The sequence below is a fragment of the Hyperoodon ampullatus genome (genome assembly GCF_949752795.1).
Source record: "Hyperoodon ampullatus genome assembly, chromosome: 2".
Taxonomy (NCBI): domain Eukaryota; kingdom Metazoa; phylum Chordata; class Mammalia; order Artiodactyla; family Ziphiidae; genus Hyperoodon; species Hyperoodon ampullatus.
This window is the reverse complement of record NC_136915.1, coordinates 189,407,135-189,425,953: the sequence shown is the minus strand read 5'-3', so window position 1 is coordinate 189,425,953 and position 18,819 is coordinate 189,407,135. Positions and strand designations below refer to the sequence as shown.

Below are 18,819 nucleotides of genomic sequence, written 5' to 3'. Positions count from 1 at the left end.
TGACATTTTTTAACCTATGAGTTACATAAACAAAACCTTAGATCAACGTGTTTCATTTGATGCAATCCTTAAGAAGAATGTCAGTGGGATAGACTTTGTGAAAGAAGAGTAATGCAAGTATGTATGGTGATGGTAGAAAGATATTATTTTGTAGAACAGATTTATTACAGCAGAGTTGGCTGACAAAAGTATTTCAATGAAGCAAACTAGTAGGATTTCCATACTGACTTTTATTTTTCCTTGAAATGTGATGAGATGAAAACTGAGCGTCTGGTAACATGCTGGTGACACAGTGCCTGGTGTGGCTTTTGTTTACTGGAGCACCAGTGGGAGTTTTATCTGTGGGATATTGTCATTCCAATTTAACGGTTTGTTTTGTTTTTACAGCATGTTCCACCATCTCATTTCGACCACCAGCTGTTTCTGGGTTCCTCCTTCCTGTCTCCTTTTGTTTATATTCTATCTCAGAAAAAGTAAAAACTCTGAAGCTTTTCTTCCTTGAGTGAGAATGAAGTGACAAATAGGTCCAAAGCAAAAGCAGACCTCACCAGAGTAGGTCCTGTGTCAGCCAGGTTAGGGAGCTGATGAATTAGAGAGTCACCCACGTTGTGTGACTGGAGGAGGTACTGAGCAACGCCCTCTGCTCAGAAAAGACACCTAACTCATTGTTCTCTCACAGTGCCTACATGCCAGACATGAGATCTGTTTCTTTAAATCGACCTTCCCATTCAAGGGTCTGTTATGGAAATGTAATGACTCCTGGAAGGAGTCGTTTGTTTGTTTGTTTGTTGTTTAACCAACTAGCTTTGGCCTAGTGGAGACGAGTTGAGAGCTCTTTGAGAGTAAAACATTCTAGGAGAAGGGGGGTGATTGCCTTGAGGAACTGTTTTCATGATCCTTCTATGAATGCTGTAATTGAATGTTTTTAATTAGAACTTTTTCAGTGGCTCTGATAAACACCTTGAAGGCCTTCTTCTCTGTTTTTTTTTTTAAGTGTTGCTTGACTTTTTTTTAAAGCAATTACTTTTCCAAGAATGAAAGATATGATATGTGACAGAAAATGAAATAGGAGTCGTCAAAATAATTTCACCTAATTCACAATTTAAGGAAGTCTTACCCATTGTATTGCCTTTTAAGTGTCGTGTCACAAAATGAAAAATTAGAGCTACTTTACTTGGAGTAAATGCCCTTATTAATTTGATTTGGATTTACTTATAGATAGGAATGACTAGAGTTGATTTCTTCAGAGGATTGCCTGCTTTGATTTTGTATTGGCGTCTGCCAGGCCAAGAAGCTTAACTAATACTTTCCTGGTGTGTTATAATGCTTTGTATTTCTGTTACTAGTTCCCTCAGTCATTTCCTTACTGGAAATCAAAAGTGTTTGGCAATTACAGAAATAACTTATCTGATCACAGTCTGCCTCACGGGCTTGGGTAGGACAAAGGAAACAGTGACTGTTTTCCATTTCATTTTGGGAAATCTACATATGATAGCTGTTGCTATGTGTACATTAGGAAAATAGTTACCTGAAGCAGACAACTCACCTTGGAGAGTTTCTCAACTTACCCAAAGAGTCTATTCTAAGAGATCAAAAATTTAGCAGTTGCCTTAAGATAGTCGTCACTTCCCTAGTTTTACGTAAATTACTACCTCTTCCAAAAGTTGATTTCAGGTAGCTTTACTGCCTGAAATTTGCTTTCTCAAAAGTGACTACAGTTTATTTTTTAAATGAAATTGTTACATGACATTAATCAGTTTTCAATTTTATCATAGCTTCTAAAGTAACTCATGATTAATAGTGGAATTTAAATATCCTACTGAAAAATCAAAGTGTGAAATTCTGGATGTAAAGCAAGTTTTAAAAAGAATGCTGTGGGACTTCCCTGGTGGTGCAGTGGTTAAGAATCTGCCTGCCAATGCAGGGAACATGGGTTCAAGGCCTGGTCTGGGACGATCCCACATGCTGCAGAGTAGCTAAGCCCATGCACCACAACTTCTGAGCCTGTGCTCTAGAGCCCACGAGCCACAACTACTGAGCCCACGTGCCACAACTACTGAAGCCCATATGCCTAGAGCCCGTGCTCTGCAACAAGAGAAACCACCACAGTGAGAAGCCTGCGTACTGCAATGAAGAGTAGCCCCTGCTCGCTGCAACTAGAGAAAGCCCGAGTGCAGCAGTGAAGACCCAGTGCAGCCAAATAAAAATAAATAAATGAATAAATTAAAAAAAAAAAGAATGCTGTAGTTGTAATGGTAATGGTCATGGTGGTGCTCATGTTTGGAAAAACTATATACAGAAGCAACAGTTAAATCATTGATACTTTTGGTATATACTTAATTAAGAAAGTGTTTAGTTTTTATAAAAGTATGTCATTTGGATTTAAAACTATTTTTAAGAAAGTTCTAGTTGTTACAGATTTAAAAACCCAACTCTTTAGCCAATGTTCTAAGGTATATTTCTTTGAATAAATGAATTATAAAGTTTTTGAAAAGTCTATCAATTGATATTAATATCAGTATATTAATAGGGCTAGACATTCCATTATTTTATAATGCTCCTGATTTTAATACCGATTTCTGAATGATACAGGACAGATGTCATTTTTATGACAATTCACAGTTTAGGAAGTTATAGCCAATTATCTTTATAGGTATATATACTATATTTTGTTTCATTTCTAGAAAGTGTAATTGGTTCCTGAGTCTAGAGTGATTTTACTTACCTTTGAATCTGGGCTGTTGCACTTAACCTAAGTGTCACTTCAGACAAGCTAAACTGTGGCTAAGTTTTCTCATCTGTAAAATGGGTTGATGATAGTACCCATTTGATAGGCTTATTGTGAGGAATAAATGTATTAATTAGCAATAATGAATTACCCTAAGCTCTTCCTGTTGTGCTAGATACATAGTAAGAGGGCATTAAACAATTATCATTACTACTTGATTATAAAGACTGTATTGCCCAATAATGCTGGAGTCAGAGAGATCTGGGTTTAATTCCTATTCCTAGACTTGTCAGTTAAGTGACCTTGGACAACTTAGTTAACCTTTTTGATCTCAGTGTTAACATAAATATAATAGGATTGTTGTACTGGATAAGCTTATCTCATGTAACTTAGCACATCTTTTGGATGGATTAGATATGATAAATGGCAACTCAAAAAAGAATGTAGTTTTCTCCTTTTTCATTTCTAATTTTACTGATTTGTGTCCTCTCTCTTTTTTTCTTGATGAGTCTGGCTAAAGGTTCATCAGTTTTGTTATCTTCTCAAAGAACCAACTTTTAGTTTTATTGATCTTAGCTATTGTTTTCTTCATTTCTATTTCATTTATTTCTGCTCTGATCTTTATGATTTCGTTCCTTCTACTGACTTTGGGTTTTCTTTGTTCTTCTTTCTATATAGTTGCTTTAGGTATAAGGTTAGATTGTTTACTTGAGATTTTTCTTGTTTCTTGAGGTGAGATTGAATTGCTATAAACTTCCTCTTAGAACTGCTTTTGTGGCATCCCATAGGTTTTGGGTTGTTGTGTTTTTGTTGTCATTTGTTTCTATGTATTTTTTTATTTCTTTGATTTCTTCAGTGATCTCTTGGTTATTTAGTAGTGCACTGTTTAGCCTCCATGTATTTGTGTTTTTTACAGTTATTTCCCTGTAATTGATTTCCAGTCTCATAGTGTTGTGGTCAGAAAAGATGCTTGATATGATATCAGTTTTCTTAAATTTCCAAGGCTTGATTTGTAGCCCAAGATGTGATCTATCCTAGAGAATGTTCTGTGTGCACTTGAGAAGAAAGAGTATTCTGCCCCTTTTGGGTGGAATGTCCTGTAAATATCAATTAAATCTAACCGGTCTATTTGTCATTTAAAGCTTGTGTTTCCTTATTTATTTTCTGTTTGGATGACCTGTTCATTGGTGTAAATGGGGTGTTAAAGTCCCCTACTGTTGTGTTACTGTCGATTTCCCCTTTTATAGTTGTTAGCATTTGTCTTACTTATTGAAGTGCTCCTATGCTGGGTGCATAAATACTTAAAATTGCTATATCTTCTTCTTGGGTTGATCCCTTGATCATTATGTAGTGTCCTTCCTTATCTCTTGTAACAGTCTTTATTTTAAAGTCTATTTTATCTGATATGAGTACTGCTACTCCAGCTTTCTTTTGATTTCCATTTGCATGGAATATCTTTTTCCATCCCTTCACTTTCAGTCTGTATGTGTCCCTAGGTCTGAAGTGGGTCTCTTGTAGACAGTTGTGCATGTGTGTGCACAACTGACACCACAGAAATACAAAGGATTATAAGAGACTACTGCAAACAACTACATGTCAATAAAATGGACAACCACAAAGAAATGGACAAATTTTTGGAAAGGTACAAATTTCCAAGACTGAACCAGGAAGAATTAGAAAATATAAACAGACCTATCACAAGTAATGAAATTGAAATTGTAATTAGAAATCTTCTAACAAACAAAAGTCCAGGACCAGATGGCTTCACAGGCGAATTCTGTCAAACATTTAGAGAAGAGCTAACACCTATCCTTCTCAAACTCTTCCAAAAAATTGCAGAGGGAGGAACACTCCCAAATTCTTTCTACAAAGCCACCATCACCCTGATACCAAAACCAGACAAAGATATCTCAGTAAAAGAAAATTACAGACCAATATCACTGATGAACGTAATGCAAAAATCCTCAACAAAATACTAGCAAACAGAATCCAACAACACATTAAAAGGATCATACACCATGATCAAGTGGGGTTTATCCCAGGAATGCAAGGATTCTTCAGCATACATAAATCAATCAATGTGATACACCATATTAACAAATTAAGGAATAAAAACCATCTGATCATCTCAGTAGATGCAGAAAAAGCTTTTGACAAAATTCAACACCCATTTATGATAAAAACTCTCCAGAAAATGGGCATAGAGGGAACCTACCTCAACATAATAAAGGCCATATGTGACAAACCCACAGAAAACATCATACTCAATGTTGAAAAACTGAAAACATTTCCACGAAGATCAGGAACAAGACAAGGATGTCCACTCTTGCCACCCTTATTCAACATAGTTTTGGAAGTCCCAGCCACGGCAGTCAGAGAAGAAAAAGAAATAAAAGGAATCCAGATTGGAAAAGAAGAAGTAAAACTGTCACTGTTTGTAGATGACATGATACTCTACGTAGAGAATCCTAAAGATGCCACCAGAAAACTACTAGAGTTAATCAATGAATTTGGTAAAGTTGCAGGATACAAAATTAATGCACAGAAATTTCTTGCATTCCTATACACTAAAGATGAAAAATCTGAAAGAGAAATTAAGGAAACACGTTTGCAACATTTACCATTGCAACAAAATGAATAAAAGGAGAAGGATAAGTGTTAAATGAATTCAGGTATATTTATTTGAATAATGAATAAATGAATTATAAAATTTTTGAAAAGTCTATCAATTGATATTAATATCAGTATATTAATAGGGCTAGACATTCCATTATTTTATAATGCTCCTGATTTTAATACTGATTTCTGAATGATACAGATGTCATTTTTATGACAATTCACAGTTTAGGAAGTTATAGCCAATTATCTTTATAGGTATATATACTATATTTTGTTTCATTTCTAGAAAGTGTAATTGGTTCCTGAGTCTAGAGTGAGTTTACTTACATTTGAATCTGGGCTGTTGCACTTAACCTAAGTGTCACTTCAGACAAGAAGGATAAGTGTTAACTCTTCTTTAAATGTTTGGTAGAATTGCCCTGTGAAGCCATCTGGATCTGGCCTGGACTTTTGTTTTGGGAGGTTTTGTTGTTGTTGTTGTTTTTAACTGATTCAGTTTCATTACTGGTAATTGGTGTGTTCATGTTTTCTATTTCTTCCTGGGAGATTCTTGGGAGATTATTTTGTTTCTAGTAATTTATTGATTTCTTGTAATTTGATCATTTCATTTCTGTATAATTCTTTGTAGTACCTTCTATGGTCCTTTGTATTTCTGTGGTGTCGGTTGTAAGGTTTCCACTTTTATTTCTGGTTTTATATGGGCCCTCTCTCTTTTTTTTTTTTCATTCTTGATGAGTCTGGCTAAACTTTTATCAATTTTTAAAATTTTTTCTAAGAACAAGTTTTCGGTTTTATTGATCTTTTCTACTGCTTTTTTAGTCTCTATTTCATTTATTTCTGCTCTGACCTTTTTATTTGTTTTCTGCTACTCATTTTGGGTTTTATTTGTTTTTCTTTTTCTAGTTCCTTTAGGTTTAACTTAAGTTAAACCTAAATCTTAAGATTAGATTGTTTGAGATTTTTCTTATTTTCTGAGGTAGGCCTGTATTGCTATAAACTTCCTTCTTAGCACTGTTTTTGTTGTATTTTACAGATTTTGGTATGTTTTGTTTCCATTTTCATTTGTCTCAAGATATTTTTTGATTTCCTCTTTTATTTATTTTTTGACCATTAGTTGTTTAGTAGCATGTTGTTTAGACTCCACATGAATGTGTTTTTTCTAGTTTTCTTCTTGTACTTTGATTGGACTATTTGGTCCAGTACATTTAAAGTAATTATTGATAGGTATGTACTTATTGCCATTTTATTAATTGTTTTTTGGTTGTTTTTGTAATTCTTTTTTGTTCCTTACTTCTTCTTTGCTTTCTTCTCTTTGTGATTTGATGACTATCTTAGTGTTATGTTTGGATACGTTTCTTTCTCTCTTTTTTTTTCTTATCTATTATAGATTTTTAGTTTGTGGTTGCCATGTGACTCACATATAACAACATGTATAGTATATATATGTTTATTTTTTTTGTTTTGTGTATCTCTTAACTACTTTTTGTGGATAAAGATGATTTTACTACTTTCTGTCTTTAACCTTCCTACTAGCTTTATGAGTAGTTGATCTATCACTTTTACTGTATATTTGCCTTTATCTGTGAGATTTTTCCTTTCGTAATTTTTATATTTCTAGTTGTGGCCTTTTCTTTTCTGCTTAGTGAAGTCCCTTGAATACTTCTTGTAAAGCCAGTAGTGTGTTGAACTCTTTCAGCTTTTGTTTCTCTCTAAAATTCTTTACTGGGCTTCCCTCGTGGCGCAGTGGTTGAGAGTCCGCCTGCCAATGCAGGGGACACGGGTTCATGCCCCGGTCCGGGAAGATCCCACATGCCACAGAGTGGCTAGGCCCGTGAGCCATGGCTGTTGAGCCTGCGCGTCGGGAGCCTGTGCTCCACAACGGGAGAGGCCACAACAGTGAGAGGCCCACATACTGCAAAAAATAAATAAATAAATAAAATAAAATAAAATAAAATTCTTTACTTCTCCTTGAAATCTGAATGATAACCTTGCTAGGTAGAGTATTTTAGGTTGTAGGTTTTTTCCTTTCATCACTTTGAATGTATTATGCTACTTCCTTCTGGCCTGCCAGGTTTCTGCTGAAAAGTCAGCTGATGGTCCTGTGTGCCTTTGTATAGTACTTGTTGCTTTTCTCTTGCTGCTTTTAAGATTCTCTCTTTATCTTTAATTTTTGCCATTTTAATTATAATGTGTCTTGGTGTGGACCTCTTTTGGTTCATCTGTTTGGGACTCTCCTTGCTTTCTGGACGTTAATGTCTGTTTCCTTCTCCAGGTTAGGGAAGTTTTCAGCTATTATTTTTTCAAATAAGTTCTCTGCTCCTTCCCCTCTCTCTTTCCCTTTTGTGATTCCTATAATGTGAATGTTAGTAGGCTTGATATTATCCCAGAGGTCTCTTAAACTATCCTCATTTTTTTTAAATTCTTTTTTTTTTTTCTGTTCTGCTTGGGTGGTTTCCCCTACTCTGTTTCCCAGTCCTCTGATCAATTCCTCTGCCATCTAATCTACTGTTGATTCCTTCTTGTGTATTTTTTCTTTCAGTTGTTGTATTCATCAGTCCTTTTGGTTTATCTTCATATTTTCTAACTTTCTATTGAAATTTTCACTGTGTTCATTTAGCCTTCTCCGGAGTTTAGTGAGCATCTTTATGATCATTATGATGACTTCTTTATCAGGTAGATTGCTTATTTCGACTTTGTTTCTTTTTTCTTTTTTTTTCCTGAGGTCATATCTTGTTCCTTTGTTGGAACACATTCCCCTGTCTCCTCACGTTCCCGATTCTCTGTGTTTGCTTCTCTGTGTTAGGTGGGTAAGTTGCATTTCGCAGTCTTGGAGAAGTGGTCTTAGGTAGGAGACCTCCTTTGGGGCCCAGGAGCACACTCCCCTCTGGTCACCAGAGCTGTATGCTCTAGTGTTGCCTGCTGTGTGGGCTGCTTGTGCCCTTCTGTTGTGAGGCCAGCTGCTGTGGTTGCAGTGGTAGGTTGGGCTGAAATCCCCGGCCCAGTTGGATGTAAGGCCCTGCCTCCTGGAGTGACTGTGGTCCCCCTGGAAAGCGAGGTAGGCTTTCTGTGTGATTGGCTGTGTGCCTGGGAAGCATGGGGCTGCTGGTGGGTGGAGCTGTTTCCCTGAACAGCTCTCTGTGTGGCCCATGTGAGCCTGGGGCTTCTGCTGGCCCACTGATGGGCAGGTAAACTCCCTGTGCCAATAGGCGAGAGGGAGCATTCCAAAATGTGCTTGACAGTGTCAGTGTTAGCATGGTAAAATAAGCTCTTAAAAATGGCTCTGCCAGCATCTGTGTCCCCAGGGAGAGTCCCAGTTGCCTCTTGCCTCCCTGGGAGGCTCTCCACGATCAGCATGTGGGTCTGACCCAGGAGCTCTTTTCAGACTGTTGCCTCTCCACTGGGACTTGGGGCGTGAGATTTTGCCTGTGCTCTTTAAGAGTGGAGTGTCTGTTTTCTGTAGCCCTCCAGCCCTTCCAAGTATAAGTCTCTTTGGTTTTCAAAGCCAGATGTTCTGGGGGCTCGTCTTCCCGGTGCAAGACCTCTGGGCGGAGGAGCCGGATATGGGCCCAACACTTGGCTCCTTGGGGAGGACTTCTTGGATTGTGATATTCCTCCCATTTGTGGGTCACCGACCCAGGGGGTGTCGCTCCTGACTATACTATGTCTCTACCCCTCCTGCCCTCCTTGTTGTAGTTCTTTCTTTATGTCTTCAGTTGTGGAAAATCTTTTCTGCTAGTCTGCAGGCCGTTTTCATGGATAATTGCTCTGTAAGTAGTTGTAATTTTGCTATGCCTGGAAGAAGGTGAGCTCAGGGTCCTCCTACTCTGACATCTTGGCCACTCTTCCTCATTCAGTTTTTAAAGAATTATTTGTTGAGCCACTTCTGTGTGCCAGGCACTGCACTTAAAGCTGCACATATAAGAGGATAACAGTGTCTTCCTTATGGTGTATCAGGAGTTATTTTAAAGGAAGCATATCATTTTATTAATGAAAATAAAAGTTCTGAAAATGTTATTTAAAAAAATACACAGACACAGGCACACACATACCCACATGCTAAACAGATTGCAACAAACTTTCTTTTTTAATAGATCTTTATTGGAGCATAATTGCTTCACAATACCGTGTTAGTTTTTGTTGCACAAGTGAATCAGCCATATGCATATGCATGTCCCCATATCCCCTCCCTCTTGAGCCTCCCTCCCACCCTCCCTGTCCCACCCCTCTAGGTCATGGCAGAGCACCGAGCTGATCTCCCTGTGCTATGCTGATGCTTCCCACCAGCCAACTATTTTACATACCGTAGTGTATATATGTCAGTGCTACTCTCACTTCACCCCAGCTTCCCCCTCCCACCCTGTGTCCTCAAGTCCATTCTCTATGTCTCCCTCTTTATTCCTGCCCTGCAACTAGGTTCATCAGTACCATTTTTTTTTTTTAGATTCCATACATATGCGTTACCATGCGGTATTTGTTTTTCTCTTTCTAACTTACTTCACTCTGTATGACAGACTCTATGTCCATCCACCTCACTACAAATAACTCAATTTCATCTCTTTTTATGGCTGAATAATATTCCATTGTATATATGTGGCACATCTTCTTTATCTTTTGCAACAAACAGAATATAAAGTGGTTTGTATTTCCTAAAACTCTGTTTCAGAGTTTGATACATAGCCGCAACTACATGAATCAAATGACAGGATTTTCTAAGTTGAAACTTAAAAACAGAAACCCGTGGTTAGGACCAAGAATGAGATTCCTCTAACTAATTTAGGCATCAACAGTTGGAATTTAGACCAAACAAATAATACAAGCAAGACCCATTTAGAAATGAGTATCATACAAACACAGTTCTGTTCCAAGTGTGGGAAAGCATCAGGAAGTTGGGAGATTTCCTTTTGTTCCTGGAGTCTTACTGAGCTTGAGAAGAAAAGCCAATTGAGGAAACCTGATAGAGAAGAAGGCGGGCACTGATTCAGAGGAAGAACTCTATTTTTGCCCTCATATCATCTTCTTTTCATGTAAAGACCTCTTAGAAGAAGTTCCAGCGTGCTTAGGAGTGCCCCGCAGCCTCACTGCACTGGGAGCTGTTCCTCCCCTCATCCATCTGGACCTTTCTGGGGCTGCCTGGGGAATGGGCAGTAGGAAGCCTTCCCTGGGAAGGTTTTTAAAACTGGAACTGAGAAAAGTAAACCCGTCTCTGAGTTCCTAAAATGTAGCATGTACGGCCTATGGTGTGTCAGCAATGTGTTTCCCAGCATGGTTCAGAGAGGAGGAAGCTGCTTTGCAGAGAGAAAGAGAAGAGGGAAGCTGTCGTGGAGAAGAGCAAGGGGGCAGGCTGGGGGTGTTCGACTTGTCTGTGGTTCTGCTGTGTACGAGGCTCACCATGCACCATCCCGTCCACGTGTTCCTGAGAGGCACACCTTCCTTAAGTTCTCTTAGCATAAGTCCTGTTAAAAAATCCAATCTGAGCTGGGTTTGTATCCCCTGCAACCTAGGATCCAAATTATTTTATTTTCACCTATTTCTCTCCAGTTATTTGGATGTTAAATTCAAATTAACATGAAAGAAATATTGCAACAATAATAGCAATGAATCATGCTTATAGTATGCCTGGCACTATTTTTTGCACTTTACTTACATTAACTTATTTAATCCTCAGAGTGATCCAGTGAAGATCCTGTGGTAATATCTCCATTTTATACATGAAGCACAGTGAGGTTAAAGAATTTGTCCAACTTTATATATTAGCACCAACATTCAAACCCAAATGGCCTGGCCCTGCCATGCTGTAACCACTACTGTCTCTGCCTCTGACTGGTGTGCTTCTTTCCTTCCCTCCCAGCCTTCTGCCTGTCCCACTCTGGCTGCAGTGTCATATCACAATTATTAAATGAGCAGATGAAACAGAAGTGCCTATTTTGAAAGCAGTAGCCCCATTTCATCAGTTCATGTGTTGTGATCACAGCTGGGCTTATTCTCCTCTGCATTTATGAATGCTGTCACTCCTCTCCCAACAGCGTCTGGATACAGACTGTTCAGTCTGGGAGGTACAAGATAAGTTGGGCACAGAACTTACTCTGAAAGCAGTGCCAAGTAGCTGTGTGACTATTCTCAGATTTTAAGGTCAGCTCATCATCTAGGAATTAAATTTCATTGGGAAGATAATGTTCTCAGAACGTCTGGGAGTGGTGTGTTCTAGATTAAGACATTTCCCCCATTGTTTACAGATATTTTAGCCTCTCAAAAAGCTCATCAGTCACACACACACAGACACATACACACATTTATCCACCCGCCTCCCTCCATCAACAAGTGGAAATTGTCACAATTCATGCATCACCAGAGATGTGTGGTGATGTCCCTGCCATCTTCCAGTAAAATCTGTGTGATCTTGTCTGCATCTTGTGGCCTGGCCTTTTGTTGCCTGATGAATTTCATCATTATCATGTGATGCTCTCTGTGCTCACCATTCTTCACTTTTTATAAGGTCATCATTTAAAAAATATATGATCATAAAAGGTTTGTTTCAAATAGTTCTGTTTCTTGAATATTAAAGTGTTCAGTCTCCAGGTAGGTGTTCTGATATTCACAGTGTTGCTGAAGATGTCATGGCTGAGGTTTCTTTGGAAGTGATCTTCAAGGATGGGTGTGTGTGTGTGTGGCTAATAGTGTGGGGTTAATGCTTGTTGAGTGAGTTATTTTGTGAACCATCAATGGGCCTGATTTCCTGGGAACTTCTGTTTCTTTAAATACTTGTCAAATTATTAGTGCCTCTTGTTCTAAAATGTCATGATCATAGTATAGTGATTGCTTATGCGTCAGTGTTTTATAAAGTGTTGCTTTTTAATTTTAAAGACTGTCTGTGTGGAAAAATCTGCTGAAACCCTTCTCTCAGTTAAGCCATATACAAGACTAAGGATTCTGACCATAAGGCTGTGTTAGAATCACTCCCCATAATGAGAAGAGTCACTGACAGGATTGGTTGCGTTGGAAGAAAGGTTGAAAAATAGTGCTTCAGGAAATAAGACGATTCCTAGTCAAAGCTGGAAGATGAGGGCCTAGCTGAAATTTAATTAAGGCAACCAAGGTTAAGTCTGAGGTAAATATCATTTACATACAAAAGAATCTGTAATTATATAGCCACCTAATTGAAGGAAGGATTTTTGAATAAAAGATATGCAACAGGGGACAAGGAAGCTTTTGGGGGTGGTGGATATATATGTTCATTGTCTTGATTGGGCTAATGGTCTCTCTGTTGCATAAATGTGTCAGAACACACGTATGAACACATTTAAGTGTAAATTTTACACTGTAAACACATGCAGGTTATTGTGTGTCAGTCACACCTCGATAAAGCTGTTACAAAGAAAAAAATCATAAGGATCCAAATCACAGGGAGGCTTTCAAGTAAAGTGCTCACCAGCGAGTCCTTCCTTCTGCCTCCGCCCTCTAGCCTGGGAGGTGAGCCAGGCTGCATCCCACAGGGGAGACTTGTATTAGCCCCACAAAGAGGAACATGTGATAAATGCAGTGGAGGGTCCACCAAGAGGGAGCATTTTTGAACCACTGCACATTGGGGACTAGGGGGAAATTGAGAGATTCTCTAATACTCTAGGAAAATAGATTTACAGTTTCTAGTGAGTTGTCCAAGAGAGTGCAGCTATTGATTGGAAACCTAAAGAAAGCAAGTGATTTTGGAGAGGTGGGGTCAGTGAGCTGCTCTTGAAGGCAAGCTGAGCTTGGACACGTGTTGCCTTGTGGACGCGCCTCACAGCCAGAAGAGGAAGGTCGCGAGGCACAGAAGCAAAAAGAACAAGGAGCATATGGACAAGACTTTTAGTGACGATGCAGAACATTGAGAACAGCAGTGAGAGATACAGTTGGAACTGTTTCCTTTTTAGGGAAAGTAATGAATTGAGTGACTTTCCATGACCAGCTTCTACAGGGAGGATGATTGTTTTCTTATGTGACACAGATCACTTTCTACTCAAAAGTTCTTATTATTAGATAACGTGTGGTACCCCTCAATTCTTATTAATACTTTTGGAAATTCAGAATTATAAATACAACCTAAGACAAAAAAAAATCTGACAAAAATTTGACTGTAATGAAGATACATTTCTAGTTATTTTAAAATTCATTTCAGAATTTTATTCGTAAAAGTACAGACTCTGTCCTAATTATAAATTATAACATAGTACTTTCAACTGAATAACAAAGGATTAAAATGTTTTTTGAGAAACATTTTAAAATAAAAAAAATAAATAACATGTATAGGGGTATCTGTACATATGAGGAATTTGTCTTTTTACTTGAATAAACCAAGTTGCAGCACATTATGTAATACTTGCATAAATATTTCATATAAAAACCTAAATATATGTCCCATTTATATGACCATAAATGTATCTTTAAAAGGACTGAAAAGATTCACATCAAACCGGTTACTTCTGAGGAAGACAATGGGATTGGATGGGCCGCCTACAAAATCTGATTCAAAACTTTTCAACATGGAGAATATCTTCAGGTGTTAACTGTGTATTTAAAAATATGTTTCAAAAAGATGCAAAAACAAATATAGTCAGTAACAGACTAAATATTTTAGTGCTTTGAAGCCTAGAAATGGAAAATTAGAAGTGACTATTCTAAAAATCTATTATAAATGGATTAGTTAGTAAGTGGAATTGTAAATATATTTATATATATCTCTTCACATAGTGGAGAGTAAGCTTATAGGTCTCATTTTTTCCCAGTGGCAGCACAGGCTAAAAATACAAATGAGTGAACAAAGAATTTAGATAAATGCATAGATGGAAGACCCGTACTGCCTTATAAAGGAAAGTCATGAGATCTGGGCTGTATTCCTAAATCATAGAAGATTATATTTTCAGGGCTGAAACACTGAGTCACATGATAACTGAGTATTTCCCAGCACAGGTTTATCCATGTTCTTCAGGTGTGACTTTCTCAGGCTTTTCCTTGAGCACCTGGTGTTCTGTCTCTTGTGCCCTGAAAGAGTAGGAGGTCATCTTCACCCTCTGGGAGTTCTGAGCTTGGCACACTTGCCATCCCTTCTCTCTCTGATGATCAGATCACCTGGGCGGGAACCTGCCCTTCCTGTGACTGTAGTATATTTGGTCCTCATTGTCCCCATAGGTCTTCAGTGTCTTTAAAGATATGGTTTTTGGTAATTTATTTGGCGTTTTCTAGTTGTTGCAAGAGATGCCTTGCCATGACCTACCACATCTTTCACGGAAGGGAAACCCTGCAGGCTGTGCTTAAAACCTCATCTTGGTGTCACGTGTAATTCCCGACAGCGTATCTGACAGGAAGTATTTCACACATAATTTTTCTTTGCCTGCAGCTGGGAGCACATGGCCTGTGGGTTTGGATTTCCTCAAAAAGAGGGTGTTGTTTGTGCCCTTCCTTCGGGCTGTGTGTGTACTCTCTGCGGGGCTGCCTTCTCGCTGTCTGCCACAGGCCCCAGCACACCCCGGAGGGGTTGTGCCTGGCTGCACCACAGCCTCTGTCCACTGCCTGGATCCTGGAGCCCCCTCAGTCTGTGCCATTTATCTGTTCTAGCCCTGAGAAAGGAGTGTCCATCCTGCCTTTGTTTCAGCATCTCTGTGGGGGTGATCCCATCATCTTGGAATTCCTGGAATGTTGTCATCATGGTCCACCTCCATAGAGACTTCTAGTTTATGTTTTGAAGATTATTCAAAGGGGCTCTAATAATGTATTTCTTTTTTATTCATCACTTCTCTTCCCTTAACCTATAAACTCTTGGTTTGAATTTAGTGCCAGGAAAAATTCTGTTTCTTTAAAGAGTTGACATGTTTTTTTACTATGTAATTATGGCAGCCACACAATTTATTATTCTCTATCTATCTGTCTGCCTGTCTATCTATCTATCTAATCTATCATCTATCATGTATTAGACCTTAATATGAGGGTATGCAGAACCTCAGTGGCAGCACTGATGTTATCTTGTAGTCAGAATGTTTACATCTTCTTTTTAGTCCTCGACTTAAAAATTTTTTACTTTCCTTAGTTATATCTTTCGTTGTAATCTATTTTAAATCCCTTTGGGAATAGGAGGGATATAAGTCATTTGACACATAAAAGTAATTTGTGTAAGAATTAAACATTACACTTCTTAATATAAATTTGAGTTTGCTTAATTAGCATGCAGAGCAATAACAATTATGAATATTTTAGAATGCTAATCAATAGAACATTTTCTTAAGGCTTATTTGATTATACTATTGAATTCTGCTCACACATTATAAATACTTTATAATTCATGAGGCAGACTTTATTCTTATACCAAAACAAATAGAGCCAACATTTATCATCTGTTTATCTCTGAATGCATCATTCCCCTTATTGTTTAGAATAATCTTGGGAGATAGAAAATATCCTTAGGAAAATTGAGAGAAAATTGAACAGCGTGTCTTTGAGCTCAGGGTTCCACAGTTTGTTGCATTACATTTTAAATGGAGCCAAGATTATTCACTATTTATACCTTTGTTGTTAGACAGAGATTGCTTTCTATCATCATTTGTTCAGAAACAGAAGACATCTGGTAGTAGATTGTGCTGAAATCATTTGGCTGGAAAAAAAAGGAAAAAAGTATCCGTTTAACAGCCTGCCAGATGGTTGACAAAGAATGCCTTCACTAATCTGTGGGACAATTTTTCTTAAGTACTGGGCTGTTCCTGAGAACAAAATGCTCAAATGAGCAGAGAGCTTCAGACAAAAAATGTCGCCATACTGTAATGATTCCATAGGCGTTACCCAACTTCTCATCCCTCGATTAATTCGCTTCAGAGCACAGGTTTTCTGAGTGAAGGGACAATGGAGTACGTTGGATTTCAAATCCAAAATCTTGATAATACTATATTGTTACTGAATTTTAAGCACCGAGTCCTTCCCAGTTATCACACTTACCTGAAAGGGAATGTGATCTAAGATTGACACAAGCACATGGTTATCCAGATCAGACAAAGTCCCTTTTAGGATATTTTGAGATTGATCATAGTCTCCATGTGCATCTTCGGCTGGTGCTCTCTCTCTCTTCACCCTGGATTAATTTAAAAGGGAGAATCACGTTACAGATAAGAAGCTGCTGTTTTCCTTTGTCTTGGCAGGAGCTAAAAAGAAGTACCTTGTTGTTTTTTTGGAAAGCCTTAATTCTAGATATTGTTTGCTGGGTTTCTACCCTCCTGGATTTTAGCTGCTCTGGAAGCTTTGCCGGAAAAACCCAGACCTGTCCTGCCACCTTCTGCATGATGCAAGGCAGAGTCAGGGGCTTTGGTGTCAGAGCCAGGGTCCTGTCTTTGTCCTGACAACATTGCTGTATGCTCTGGGGAAATGACCTGGTCCCTCTAAATTTCAGTTTCACATAGGGTTGTTTTTGAGGATTAAATGAGAAAGTGTGTTAAATGTTCGGTAAGTGGTAGCAATAGTACTGATGATAATAATTATCTGCCACCATGATAAACACCCATCCTTCCCTGTTTACCTTCTTATTAAAATGCATAAATATTTCTACTAGTAAACCTCTATATATGGTTTCTCGCTCCTGTCTCTCTTCCATGAACACAGATTTAAGTGTCTATCCTGTCTTTGTCATTAAACACTGTGTCTATCTCAGCTTAGGCTGCCATAACCAAATACCATGGACTGGGTGGCTTTAAAAACAGAAATCTGTGCTCGCTCCGGCAGCACGTATACTAAAATTGGAATGATACAGAGAAGATTAGCACGGCCCCTGCTCAAGGTTGACGTGCAAATTCGTGAAGCATTCCATATTTTTGAACTGCTTTGTAATTAATCAAGATTAATTACTAATATCAGCACTTCTGTTTTTACCCATAAAATAACATTGTGCCCCACAAACTGACATTTGGGGTTTCCACTGAGAATGTGAGCCTTTTTAAAGCGGGAAAGAAGAAGATGATGATGTAAAAGAAAGTACAAAATAAATGGAGCTTTTTTTCTTTATAAATTAAAAAAAAAAAAAAACCAAACCCCCCAAAACTCAGAAATTTAGTTTCTCATAGTTCTAGAGACTAGATGTCCAAGATCAAGGTGCCAGCATGATTGGTTTCTAGTGAAGGCTCCCTCCTTGGGTTGAGAAACTGCCACCTTCTTGCTGTGTCCTCATATGACAGAGGGAGCGAGAGCAAGCTTTCTAGTGTCTCTCCTTATAAGGGCACTATTCCCAGCATGAGGGTCCCACCCTCAGGACCTCCCGAAGGCCCATTACCTCCCAAAGGCCCATTCTCTAATACTGTCACGTTAGGTTGGGCCTCAGCAGGGCCATCCTCCCTTTACCTTGTAAGTTCTCAGTGCCCAGTGCAGTGCTGCTCAGGGGACAGGAAGTCACATTGTACTGTTGCCTGATTAAGTGACCGGTTCAATCTCCGAACTTCTCAGAGTGACACAGGAGCTCCACTAGTGTGAACTGCAGACATGCTAAGTCAGAAAAAACCTAAGGTTCCAGGATCACCTGAAAAACTAGGAGACAGCAGCACCACGACTGTTCTCGGAAGGAATAACACTTTCTCTGGTGGCACTTCAGGGGAAATGATTCCACTCTAGGCAGTAGAGCGTGGTGGTTAAAAACACGGACTACGGAGTTCAGATGGCCTGAGTTTAAATGCCAGCTCTACCACTTCCGAGCTGTGTGAAGTTGGGCCTCAATGTTCCCATCTTTAAAGTGAGGATACGTAGCTTTCTCATAGAGTGGTTGTGAAGATTAAATGATGCACGCGCACACACACCACACACACACACACACAGTCTCACACACTCGGTGAGTGCTTAGAGCAGTCTCTGGCAAACAGTAAGTGCTATGTAAATGTAAGCTGTTGTTATTATTCATCTGGGAGACAGGCCTGTGAACGTGTGTCCCTGTCATCTGCTTTTCTGTGTATCTACAGGTGGACCAGAGCCCAGGATACTGATGCCAGCGTGACTCCCACTGAGTAAGCACATTCCTTTTTTTTTTTAAATTGAAGTATAGTTGATTTACAATGTTGTGTTAATTTCTGCTGTACTGCAAAGTGATTGTTATACGTATATACATTCTTTTTTTTATTCTTGTCCATTATGGTTTATCACAGGATATTGAATATAGTTCCCTGTGCTCTACAGTAGGACCTTGTTGTTTATCCATCCGATATATAATAGTTTCCATCTGCTAATCCCAAACTCCCAATCCTTCCTTCCCCCACACCCCTCCGCCTTGGCAACCACAGGTCTGTTCTCTATGTCTGTGAGTCTGTTTCTGTTTCATAGATAGGTTCCTTTGTGTCATATTTTAGATTCCACATATAAGTGATATCATATGGTATTTGTCTTTCTCTTTCTGACTTACTTCACTTAGTATGAGAATCTCTGGGTCTGTCCGTGTTGCTGCAAATGGCATTACTTCATTCTTTTTTCATGGATGAGTAGTA

The 18,819-nt window shown here is 38.7% G+C and overlaps 1 long non-coding RNA gene across 2 annotated transcripts in view; it reads left to right on the top strand.

Moving 5' to 3' along the window:
- Nucleotides 1–18,819, top strand: part of LOC307049262 — a 116,247-nt gene that overhangs the window by 54,840 nt on the left and 42,588 nt on the right. For both annotated transcript variants that reach the window (XR_013810745.1, XR_013810746.1), the window contains exon 7: nucleotides 18,301–18,345. This is a non-coding gene — a long non-coding RNA (uncharacterized lncRNA). The remainder of the gene's footprint in view (nucleotides 1–18,300; nucleotides 18,346–18,819) is intronic.